Genomic DNA, 12,824 nt, shown 5'->3' on the forward strand with positions numbered 1-12,824 from the left:
CACACACTCACACACACAGACACACACACACACACACACACACACACTCACACACACAGACACACACACCGTGCCCACAGCAGGTTGTGTATGTCAGCTCTGAGATGTATTGCAAATGAACAGATGTATGGTGAGTGACCATACTCAGCACATATTGTAGGTCAATGCCCACTTTGTTGGAAGCAGCCATTGTTATTGAACAGTCTGCTGAACCATCAGCATTAGCCACTGGTGTGTGGCACAGGATGATAAGGGTCTGACCGGATCACCTGGCTCCTCGCTCCAACATTCAATCCCTGCACTCGTGGGCAGCAGGGGGGGGCGGGTAACAAAAATCTCGCTGCCACATTGAGCAGGTCGTTGTGATATAAAAGCTACACCGCAGCTGCCTGCTCAGTCTGGAGAAGCTCTACAGTGTTCAGTGGGGACTGTGTAACATGATTCATGTTGGTCTACTGTGATGTGTGTCTCTCATGCAGCATTGCCCCTTGCTGCAGGTATTCACTAAGCAACTGAGGAAATGAAGGAGAAGGAAGAAACAGAGGAAGACGAAGGCAGGAAGTGACCAAAACCTGTGTGTTTTTTTTATTCTGTCCATGATTGGCTCCTTTGGAATGGGGTACCCATGAATGCAACCCCAGTTCACCAGTAATTCATCTCTTTGTTATTTTTCATTCACGGGATGAGGGCGTCACTGGCTAGGCAGCATTTATTGCCCATCCGTAATTACCCAGAGGGCAGTTTAGAGTCCACCATATTGCTGTGGATCTGGAGTCACATGTAGGCCAGGCCAGGTACGGATGGCAGTTTACTTCCCTAAAGGACATTAGTGAGCCAGATGGGTTTTTCTGATAATCGGCAATGGATTCATGGTCATCATTAGATTCTTAATTCCAGATATTTATTGAATTCAAATTACACCATCTGCTGTGGCGGGATTCAAGCCCAGGTGTATAAAATATATATAAAATACTTCCAGGTCTCTGGATTAACAGTCCAGCAATAATACCACTAGACCATTGCCTCCCCTGTTATTGACAATCATTGCTGTCTTGGCCAAAATACTGACGTAAAATTCCCAAATCAAACCATCCAATTTTCTATACAAAAAGTCAATTAATCAGTCTTGTAATAATCCTTACTTTCTGCCTTTCATGTTCTTTGTTTTCTGGCCTAGTGTCCTGTGCAGTGCTATCTCAGTGGCTGTACCATAGTTTGAGTAAGGTCATTGAATTTCTGTACAGGAGACTGCAAGTTAACCAGTATAGCTCAGACGAGGAAAAGCAAAGGATCAGCTTGTTCTGCCTGGGTACGAATGGAAACAGTCAGAAGGGGCTGACTGCCTGACAGATAGCAGTATGGGATTTGATGAAGGTACATGCTCCATGATGTCACTCCCAGGTAATCCTCAGCAATCAGTGACCTTATGCATTGAAGGTTATATGTGAGGCTCCGGAAATGTCTTTGCATATAGGTATCCACAGCTCTGGTGGCAACAATGTGAACTTGCACTTTTGCAAATGAAGCTGTTTAATGTCATTCTTAGCTTCTACTGCAGCACCCAGATGTTGGGTAACTTCTGCTTATGCTGCATTCGACAATTAGATATCAAACATCAGATGGTTACGTCAATCTTGTGCACATGGACTTGGACATCACTGGAAGGGATTAATTCCAAGCCCTGCACAACATTTGGTGTCAAGTTAAGGCCAAAATCCTTCATGATCTTTGACAGTGACAGGTGTGTCAATGAATGTACGCAGCAGTTTGCTGAACATGCCCATCAGCCTTTTTCTACAATGTGATGAATGACTTAATTGCTCATTTTGCTGTATAATTCAATTTTAAAATTGCTTCTACTGTCCTTTGTAATGCATTCCATATACCTGTAAAATGTTAGATTATAATCTTGATTTGGAACTTTTTAAAATTGCATTGAATCTATGTTTGAAAAATGTAACTGTTTTCTGGATGCTCAGAAAATGAAAAGCAATTCTTTCCCTATCTCGCAGTTTACATCAGCCTTGGAACAGAAACAGAAGAGGAGTTTTTATGTGGTTCATAAACAAATAACAATGAATTGTCTTGGGGATCCTGGAGTGTGGGGGAAGTGGTCTAAGAACATGTAAGCGGTGCTTTATATGAATCTGCAAAGAATGCAGTTTAAATATTAACATAAGTTTTGTAATCACACAGCAGTAACCTTGAATTTTATAATCAATATCGTTCCAAATATTCTGTAAGTGGTTTGCTCATCATTATGAAGTAGAGATTCCACTTTGGGCGCAGTCAGGAAACTGTGGACAAAATGTGCTTTAAGTTTCACTGGTAATGCAGGGTTTCACGTTTTCCATAAGAATAATTGAAATAACCAAAAATATGCAACTTAAATGAATTCAATGCATAAGTCAGTGCGATTTTTTGAATGTTTTCCTTTCTATTAAAATATTGTTAGTTAATTATTAATCTGATTAATTTGAGAGTCCTCATCTGGTCCAGTTTTACTAGTACTGCTGAAAATAGGTTTATCACCAAAAAAACATTTTTAATAAGCGTGTTCTCTCCTCCACTAGTCAGTAACCCCTGATGTAAAATAATTGAAGATTACTTTATAAGAATGTACTCAGATCAGGTGATCATGTCATTGGTGTAGAGTAGTCACTTTCTTAGTGAATACATTTTATGTACCCAAGATTACAACTGTATTTGGGACAAAAAGTGGAATCTCAAATTTGATGTGGGAAGTAGCCACTTTTATGAACAGGACCTAATCCATAATTCTCATTTAAAATTACTGAATATTTTGCACAGATTCAGCTAACTTTACCCAATTGCAACAACAAGCCAAAACTCAAAGCAATTCTAATTTTCGTACATTTTAAGTTTTCGTCCAGCATTTTCTTATAAAAGGCAAGATATTGCCAGAAATGGGAAGTTTGAGTTATAAGGAGAGGCTGCATAGGCTGGGACCTTATTCACTGGAGTGTAGGAGGTTAAGAGGTGACCTTATAGAGGTTGATAAAATCATTAGGAGCATTGATAAGGTGAATAGCAGGTGTCTTTCCCTAGAGTGGTGGATTTCAAGACTAGGGGGCATATTTTTAAAGTGTGAGGAGAAAGATTTAAAAAGTACAAGGGGGCATATTTTTTATACAGAGCGTGGTTCATGTGTGGAATGAACTTCCTGAGCAAGTGGTGTCATAACTTTTAAAAGACATTTAGATAAGTACATGAATAGAAAAGGTTTGGAGGGATAAAAACAGAAGTTGCTGGAAAATCTCAGCAGGTCTGGCAGCCGCTGTGAAGAGAAATCAAAGTTAACGTTTCAGGTCCGGTGACCCTTCCTCAGAACAGTTCTGAGGAAAGGTCACTGGACCCAAAGCATTAACTCTGATTTCCCTTCACAGATGCTGCCATGATGTGGAGGTGCCGGTGTTGGACTGGGGTGAACAAGGTCAGAAATCACACGACACCAGGTTATATTCAACAGGTCTATTTGAATACACAAGCTTTCGGAGTCTTACCCCTCCTTCAGGTGTTAGTGAGAGAGGTAGTATCAGACACAGAATTTATAAGTAAACGATGAAAGGGACACACCACTTTTGAGGATGTACTAAATAAACCTGAGATGCTGTTAAATCTTTAATCAGTTAGAAGGTTTTAATTGATTAATATGTATATGGAAATCCCCAAATTGCTTTGAAGTCACTGTCCTGAGAGAACTAAAGATTTGATTGGGGTAAAGAAGAGGTGACATTTTAGATCAGACAATGAAGTTAGGTGTGAGACCTTGTTTAGAATCTGTTTGTGTTGTGGTTTGGAGGCCAGACTGGTTTTATTTCTAAAATAGGAATTTATAGAATGCCACATTGACTGATTGTCGAGAAATTGTGTTCTTTTTGAACAAAATAGAATGTATCCGTAAATATAAATTCACCCCATAGATTCACATATGTGTGTGTGTGTGTATGAGTGAGGGAGAGTGAGAGTGTGTGCGTGTGGGAGAGAGTGGGAGAGTGTGTGTGTGAGGGAGAGAGAGTTTTTGTGTGCATGAGAGAGGATCTGTGCGTGTGTGTGTGTGTGCACGCTTGAGAGACAGTGTGTGTACCACAGAGGATCTGTGTGAGAGTGTGTGTGTGCTCTTGAGAGACAGTGTGTGTATGAGAAAGGAACTGTGTGTATGTCTGTGTGTGTGTGTGTGCAAGCTTGAGAGACAGTGTGTGTATAACAGAGGATCTGTGTGTTTGTGCTCTTGAGAGACAGTGTGTGTATGAGAGAGGATCTGTGTGAGAGTGTGTGTGTGAGTGTGTTTGGGTGAATGAGTGTTTGTGTATGTGTGTGTTTGTAAGAGAGTGTACAGTGCGGTGGGGTCATCTGTAGTGCGACATGAACCCAAGATCCTGGTTGAGGCCGTCCTCATGGGTACCAAACTTGGCTATCAGCAATATACGTACATACACACAAACTTGCTTACACAAACTCACTCACACACACACACACACACACACACACACAGATCTTCTCTCATACACACACTGTCACACACAGACACAGACACACGAACACACACACATTCACTCTCTCACACACACACACACAAATCTATGGGGTGAATTTATAATTGCTGATACATTCTATTTTGTTCAAAGACCACAAAAATGTAGCGTTTTATAAATTCCTACTTTAGAAACAAAACCAGTTTGACTCCAAACCAAAATATAACCAGATTCTAAACAAGGCCTCACACCTAACATGCATTGTCTGACCTAAAATGTCACCTCTTCTTTACTCTGATAAAATCTTTAATTCTCTCAGGACAGTGGGTTCAAAGCAATTTAGGGATATACATATACATATTAATCAATTAAAACCTTCTAAACCGATTAAAGATTTAACAGCATTTTAGATTTGTTTAGTACATCCTCATCAATGGTGTGACCCTTTCATCGTTTACTTATAAATTCTGCATCTGATACTACCTCTCTCGCTAACAACTGAAGAAGGAGTAAGACTCTGAAAGTTTGTATTTTCAAATAAACCTGTTGGACTATAACCTAGTGTCATGTGATTTCTGACCAGATGTTGCCAGACGTGCTGAGCTTTTGCAGCAACTTCTGTTTTTGTTTCTAAATTACTGCATCCACAGTTCTTTTGGTTTTTATTAAGTTTTGCAAGGATATGAGCCAAGCACAGGCAGGTGAGACTGGTTTAGTTTGGGGTTATGGTTGGCATGGACTGGTTGGGCCAAAGGGTCCATTTCTGTGCTGTATGACTCTATGACTCTATGAACGTAAATCAGAATGAGTAACATTGAAGTGTATTCCAACGAAGACATGGAAAAACATGCAGGCTAGCCTGGACTAAATAAGGCAGCATCGATTTTGTTTTTATTTCTTCTCCTCTTTGCATTTATCTCTTCCTCATGTCGATATGTTGACACAGCAGTTAGCACTGCTGCCTCACAGTTCCAGGGACCCAGGTACGATTCCACTCTCAGGCAACTGTCTGTGTGGAGTTTGCACATTCTCCCCGTGTCTGCGTGGGTTTCCTCCGGGTGCTCCGGTTTCCTCCCACAGTCCAAAGATGTGCAGGTTAGGTGGATTGGCCATGCTAAATTGCCCGTAGTGTGTAGGGTAGGAAATGCAGGGGTAGAGTAAGGGGTGGGTCAGGGTGGGTTGCTCTTTGGAGGGTTGGTGTGGACAAATGGCCTGCTTCCACACTGTGGGGATTCTATGATGATCTCACTTTCTTAAAGGAGAGTAGCATTGCAAGACACAACAGAAGGGAAAGTGAGAGGGGAGTACAGTGAGTTAGTGATAGGTGAGGTTGAGATGAATGCAAAGAGGCAAGAGACAAAAGCAGGGGAAAGGAGAAAGAAAGAAGAAGGGTGAAGGGTGAAAGAAAAAAGGGAAGGTGTTCAAATGTTTAATGGGTGGTTCATTGGGGAACAAGTTGAGAATATAGGGTAATTTTTAGGAAAACTTCCCTCCTACCACTCTGTCCCTCCTCCCCTTCTTCCTAATGTTCTGCCACTCTGTCTTTACCATTCCTCCTTTCCATGTCCCCTTCCTCATTTCCCTCATACTGATCCACTTCATCTTTCATCAGCATGCATCTCATCTTTATCCAAACCTGCACGCCTACTTCTTCTACATTGCTCACCCTGTTATCATTTTATCTCCTTCTCCTCGCTCCCTTTCTCCCCGTACCTCACAAATCCTCCCTCTAGGCCCTCTTAATTCACCCAGTACCCAGCTGTAGGAGTTTGGATGTGAGCAGGCTTCCAGACTCAATGGCATTAGGTTTACATTCTGGAAATAATGCTCTTTTGGGGAAGGCAGTTTAAGTGGGTGAGCTAATTGAGTGGGTGTAGAGGTGATTGAATTTATAATTGCTGTCGAGGGGATTGTGTGAAGGAGGCAACATTACTGGAGATAATGATGGATAGAAATGGATTATGTTTGCTGGAGGAAGCTAGGAGAAGAGAAGCTTGGCCAAAAAGTAACTGCTAAGAACGCAGAGGTGTACGCAAGGAAGGATTACTTGTTGCTCTTTGCTAAGGGAAATTGAAGCTATTGTCTCCTCTATTATGGAGGTCAAGTTGGGAACAAAGTGGATAGACTCTTACATTCTACTTTATGAAGTATTGCTACAGTATTTGCTATCTGAGCGCTCAATAACCAAGGCTTGCCTTCCTTTTACAAAATTAGCGCAGTTTATTGCAATGACTGAGATTACACAGCTGTGACTCAGGGTTAAGGATCTGTCCAGGTGAAGCCCTAAACTTGGGGAGAGGCTGAGAGCAAGGCTCTGATTGTGAAATTCCCTCCACTTAATGAAACTATTTGTATTATTTTGGACTGCATTCTGATACAGGCAATTCCATTGTTATGACTGAAATAATCATTGACTGGTCTGAATATTAGAAAATGAATCAGGGGAGAAGAAAGCTTCATGAAAGAATTACAGAGAAATGTTTGTTTAAGTCTGACATTAAAAGACGAAGTTAAAATGCTAAAATTGTATTGGCAAAGTTAACATGAGAAATGATCAGGATGAACTAAATTGAAGGGCTGAATCTTAACTCTCAAGAATGGATTGGTTCGGGTCGGGTCAAATGTTAAAAGTATAAGTCTCAAACCTGACACCAATTCATGCAGTCCTGGGCTGAAGGGAGCTGGGCAAGATCTGGCAGTAGCTGTGCAGATAGAAATAAAGTTGTTTCATAAAGGCCAAACATTCCATTTGCCTTCCCTATTACCTGCTGAACTTGGGTACTAGTCCAAATCCCTCTGTGTTGCTGCTTTCTGCAGTCTTTCCTCATTTAAGTAATATTCAGCTCATCTTCTTCCTGCTAAAGTGCATAACACACATTTTCCAACACTATATTCCATCTGTCAAGTTTGTGTCCACTCAATTAACCTGTATATATCTCTCTGCAGACTCTTTCTGTCAACTTCGCCTTCGCCTTCCCATCTACATTTGTGTCATCTGCAAACTTAGCGACAGTGCTTTGAATTATAGTACACTTGTTAGAGCTCGCCTGAAGCATTGTGTACTGTTGTGGGTGCCAAATTATAGGAAAGATGTGAGTGCATTGGAGAGTGAGTAAGTGATTTACAAGAACGGTTCTAGGAAAGAGAAACTTCAGTGATGAGAATGGATTGAAGAATTTGCGGCTGATCTCTTTGTAGAAAAGGAGCCTGAGAGGAGAGTTGATAGAAGTTTTCAAAATCATGAGCAGGGTGGACAGAATAGATGGAGAGATGCTGATGGACGATGCTGCAGCAGTGGAACCGAAGATCTTAGTAATACAAAAACTTTGGAGTTTGAAGCTCAATAGTGGGTTAATCTGATGCTAAAACATTATATGGTCTGGCTTAAACTGAGTGAGAAAGTGAATTAAATCAATGTGGGACAGGATAACTCATGTTGGGCATGAAAGACAATGGCTGTGGCCTACTCAATACTCAGTTGGATGAATTTCTGGATCATTTGACTTGAGCTTGGAAGGTCAATTTGATGACATGGAATTTATGGCGGATCAATGGAGGAGGAAAAACTAGAATGTTATTAGTTTACAGATAGAAGTTGGTCCATGACCGCAAATGTTGTCACAACGGAGCTGGATTTAAATGGAGTAGGGGAAGGACACTGTATAGATGCTTGACCAACAGAAAGAGGTGATGATATCTGGATGGGAAGGGAGGTCATTTTGGGCAAAGTTCTGACTATCTGTGTTCAATTGACAATAATGGAGCAGTTGGGGAAGCAAGATGATCTTGGAAGCAGGTTTGGCAGGAAGAACCGAAGGGAGTGACACATTTCAATGAGTCAGTAAACTGCAAAGTTCTTGTGGTAGGTCAATTTGCAGATAATCCAAGTAGAATTTGAGTTAGGCAGGAAACCTTGCCAGCCCAAACCACCTTCACCCAGTGGCATAAGTTGAAGGATGGTGGATGAGGCACCAGTAAGAGGTGTGGTTATATAGTCCAGCCTAGAGCTGGGAGGATTTTGTGATGCCTACGAGACTGGGAAGCATGGCATGAGGGAGGTGACTGAATTATGCAGAATGTGAAGTTTCAATTTCTTGACCATGGGGTGAGATGCAGAAATAAAGGCAGTGGCATGTTAGAGGTGTGTTGTCCCTCATGCTAGCTTGCACTGGACTTGTACTTTAAATACATTTGCATGATGAGAATACTCATTAACGCAATTTTTTTTTTAACTAATGTCCTAACTTCAAAGTAAAGACTTTGGCGCATCAAATCCCATTGTACCTGGTTCATATTTGTTTAATGGTTGTTTGTAGCAGTCAGCTTTGTACAGTAGTGCCTGAGATCAGCTGTTTGCTACAGCAAAAAGCAGGGAGCTGGGGAACAGTGGTTTGTGTGGAAGCTTGGGGCTGGTATATGTGAGTCTATAGTGGTGGGAGTATATGCACTCATTGATCAGGGGAACGATGGAGTGAAAACAGTATCCATTTGGAAGACAGAGAATAGGTGGGGGACATGGGGAAGTGGAGTGGCAGTGGTGTGATGTCCTGGATATGTTGGAGAGGTGATGAAGATTTTCAGACAAGCTAACAAAACAAGGGACTTAAAGGCCAGTGACACGCTGCTGAAAAGTGGGTCTACTGCAGCTTACTGGCTGGCAGAGTCCTGAGAGACACTGCAGCTCACCGACCAACAAGTCAATTATTCCCATTGAAAATGATCTCAGACAATGTCGCTCACAATGTTTAGGAAGAAAGGCCAGTTTAACTTGCAAATTCAGCAATGCTACACATGGTGGCAAATATAACCTGGGCTCTAAAGTAAACTTCAATAAATAATGAACAAAAAAAATTATCTCTTTAACACCAAATGAAATGTCCACAATTCCTCAATGCATTGCCAACATTGAGGCATGCCAGTACATTTAGTATTTGGGTTAAGCCAATCTCAAGAAATAATGATAGTGCACAGCTGAATGAAGTGAAATCCATGAAGTGTGAGTTATTAGCAAATTAAATTAGGATTTGTCATAAAAGACTTCCATCCCAACTTTGTGCTCTCAATATGACATATATTAATGCTAATGGAGTTGGGCATAATGTTTTGTTTTTATTCATTCACAGGATGTGAGCGTTACTGGCTAGGCCCAGCATTTGTTACCGATCGCCAATTACCCAGAGGGCAGTTAAGAATCAACCACATTGCTGTGGGTCTGGAGTCACATGTAGGCTAGACTAGGTAAAGATGGCAGTTTCCTTCCCTAAAGGACATGAGTGAACCAGATGGGTTTTTCCAACAATCGACAATGAACTCATGGTCATCATTAGACTCTTAATTCCAGATTTTTATTGAATTCAAATTCCACCGTCTGCCATGGCAGGATTCAAACAAAGACACCAGAACATTATCCAAATCTCTGGATTGACAATCCAGTTATACTACCACGCGGCCATTCTCTCCCCTTTTTTACAACCCAAGTTTTCGCTGCTCTTATTTGACCAGGAAGCTCTTTGATTCTAACTGCAGCATTGTCAGCTGTGTGGGTTTCACCACTGAAAACTATCTCGCACTGTGGAATCACATCTGTCCTCTGTGCATGACACCAGCACTTTAGTTTGAATTGTAACCATTTGAGAAATAGGTAAGGTTAAGAGTGGATATTACCAAATGTCCAGTTTCATTGTCAGGAACAATATATCACTGAACAAATTCTGCCTTGTTTGGTAGATAGCATGAAGCAACTTAGGAAGATACTTGATAGATAAGGGTCATTTTCATCATATCTTTCCATTTGCACCCCTAAAGTACACAGATCTTGACCTGGGTGGTCAGAACTCACGCGAGAAAAATGGGAGTACCTAAGTGAATGTAGGTGAGTCGGAATCTGTTGGCATGAGACCAACAGGACTATTTTTGCTGCTGCTCATGTTGTTACTGAAGTAACTCCACAGAAGCTGGTATCTCATCACCAAGTCACCTTTCATTTACATTTGCAGAGTCCTTGCCACTGATCGAGCTCCTCCAGAGCCAGCTGTCAGAGTGAGCAGGATGTCTGACACTACTGTTCTTATCTGTCACCCAGGGCTCCAGATTAATGGCCCCAATCAGGGAACCCATATTCTATGAGTCCACCAGGCTGACCTCATTACAATCACTGCAGTTCCAATAGTCTTTTCTATAACTACAAACCATGTGAGAATTTTGTAGCTTTTTATAAAGGAATCCTTGTCTGCTCTTAACAGAAACAGACTTTTAGGGACACATGTTGCTTGAATTAAAATATGTGCTTTGCCACTTAAAATGATTTCAAATGTAGTAATATATTTTAAGGTCTTTAGGGTTTTCTGGCAATGCAGTCTTTTCTTCATGGAATCCAATTTGGCAAAGACCTGAGCAACAACAGCTGCAGGAGAGAGGAGCAAATCAGAATTATGGCAGTTGTAAAAGCAAATAAAACGAGTCTCCGAACAGACCTTACACAATAACATTCACTGATAAACTGCATGTCTCCAAAGACCTAAAGTCAAGTTTTATCATCTGCTGCAATCACATCGAGTACAGCATTGGCTGTTGCAGAGAACTCTCTGCTCCCCAGAACGTCTTTGCAAACAATTCATTTCAGGCAGCCACAGGGGATATCAGTAACATTAGTTTGCCTGCAGTTCATACTTGCATTAAGCAGGGAAGCAAGACCATATTTCCTGGATGAAAAAATAAATCTTTAATCATTTTAAACTGTCATACTTTTCCAAAATCTTTGACGGTTTAGGATGTGTGTTTGCTCTCCTGCAGGCTGGTTTCTAGGCTGTCCTTCCACTGCATTCAGTGAGTCACATAGGTCAGACCCCTTCCCCCTCCCCAAATAAAATAGTAACTATATCATTTGGGGTCCTGATATTGTGCTGATGATTGAAAGGGTCAGAAAAAAAAAGTCCATTTTTGATAGGTACTCAATCAGAACATGTGACTTCATGGTGAAATTTTTTTTCCTTTTACTCATGGGACATGGATGTCGATGGATGGGTCAGCATTAATTGCCCCAACTTGTTGTCCTTGAGAAGGTGACAGCCTTCTTGATCGCTATTGTCCATACATTGGACTGAGGAGAGCCTAAAAAAAGGGAGACAACAAAGGTTCAACAAAGAAGGGCAAGGATTGGCAGATAAGCAGCCACGTATTTCAACACAACATTGTGTTTTTGTTATGGTGCCCCTTCAACAAGATCAGTGAATTTCTTTAGCCATTTGTAAAGAAATATTTCCTTTCAGAGTCATCGAGTCATACAGCATGGATACAGACCCTTCCAGGTCCAACTAGTTCATGCCGACCATAGTCCCAAACTAAACTAGTCCCAAATGATGACCATGTATACATTTCTGATTGTCGGAAAAACCCATCTGGTTCACTAATGTCCTTTAGGAAAGGAAACTGCCAACCTTACCTGGTCTGGCTACATGTGACTACAGATCCACAGTAAGGTGGTTGACTCTTAACTGCCCTCTGGGCAATTAGGGACGGGCAATAAATGCTGCCTAGCCAGTGACACCCTCATCCCGTGAATGAATAAAAAAATGAAACGCCTGCGCTTGGCCCATATTCCTCCAAATCTTTCTTATTCATGTACTTATCCAAATTCCTCTTAAACGTTATATTTATACCCATTTCCACCACTTCCTCTGAAAGGTCATACCACACACAAAATACACTGTGTAAAAAAAAATTGCCCCCATGTCTTTTTTAAATCTTCCCCCTCTCACCTTAAAAATAAGCCCCCTAGTTTTAAAATCTCCCACCCTAGGAAAAAGATTTCAGTAAAGCGTTTGATAAGGTTCCCCATGGTAGGCTATTGCAGAAAATACGGAGGCATAGGATTGAGGGTGATTGAGCGGTTTGGATCAGAAATTGGCTAGCTGTAAGAAGACAGAGGGTGGTGGTTGATGGGAAATGTTCATCCTGGAGTTCAGTTACTAGTGGTGTACCTCAAGGATCTGTTTTGGGGCCACTGCTGTTTGTCATTTTTATAAATGACCTGGATGAGGGCGTAGAAGGATGGGTTAGTAAATTTGCGGATGACACCAAAGTCGGTGGAGTTGTGGATAGTGCAGAAGGATGTTGCAGGTTACAGAGGGACATAGATAAGCTGCAGAGCTGGGCTGAGAGGTGGCAAATGGAGTTTAATGCGGAAAAGTGTGAGGTGATTCACTTTGGAAGGAGTAACAGGAATACAGAGTACTGGGCTAATGGTAAGATTCTTGGTAGTGTGGATGAGCAGAAAGATCTCGGTGTCCATGTGCATAGATCACTGAAAGTTGCCACCCAGGTTGATAG

The sequence above is a fragment of the Rhincodon typus genome, chromosome 3 (genome assembly GCF_021869965.1).
Source record: "Rhincodon typus isolate 14 chromosome 3, sRhiTyp1.1, whole genome shotgun sequence".
Classification (NCBI taxonomy): Eukaryota; Metazoa; Chordata; class Chondrichthyes; order Orectolobiformes; family Rhincodontidae; genus Rhincodon; species Rhincodon typus.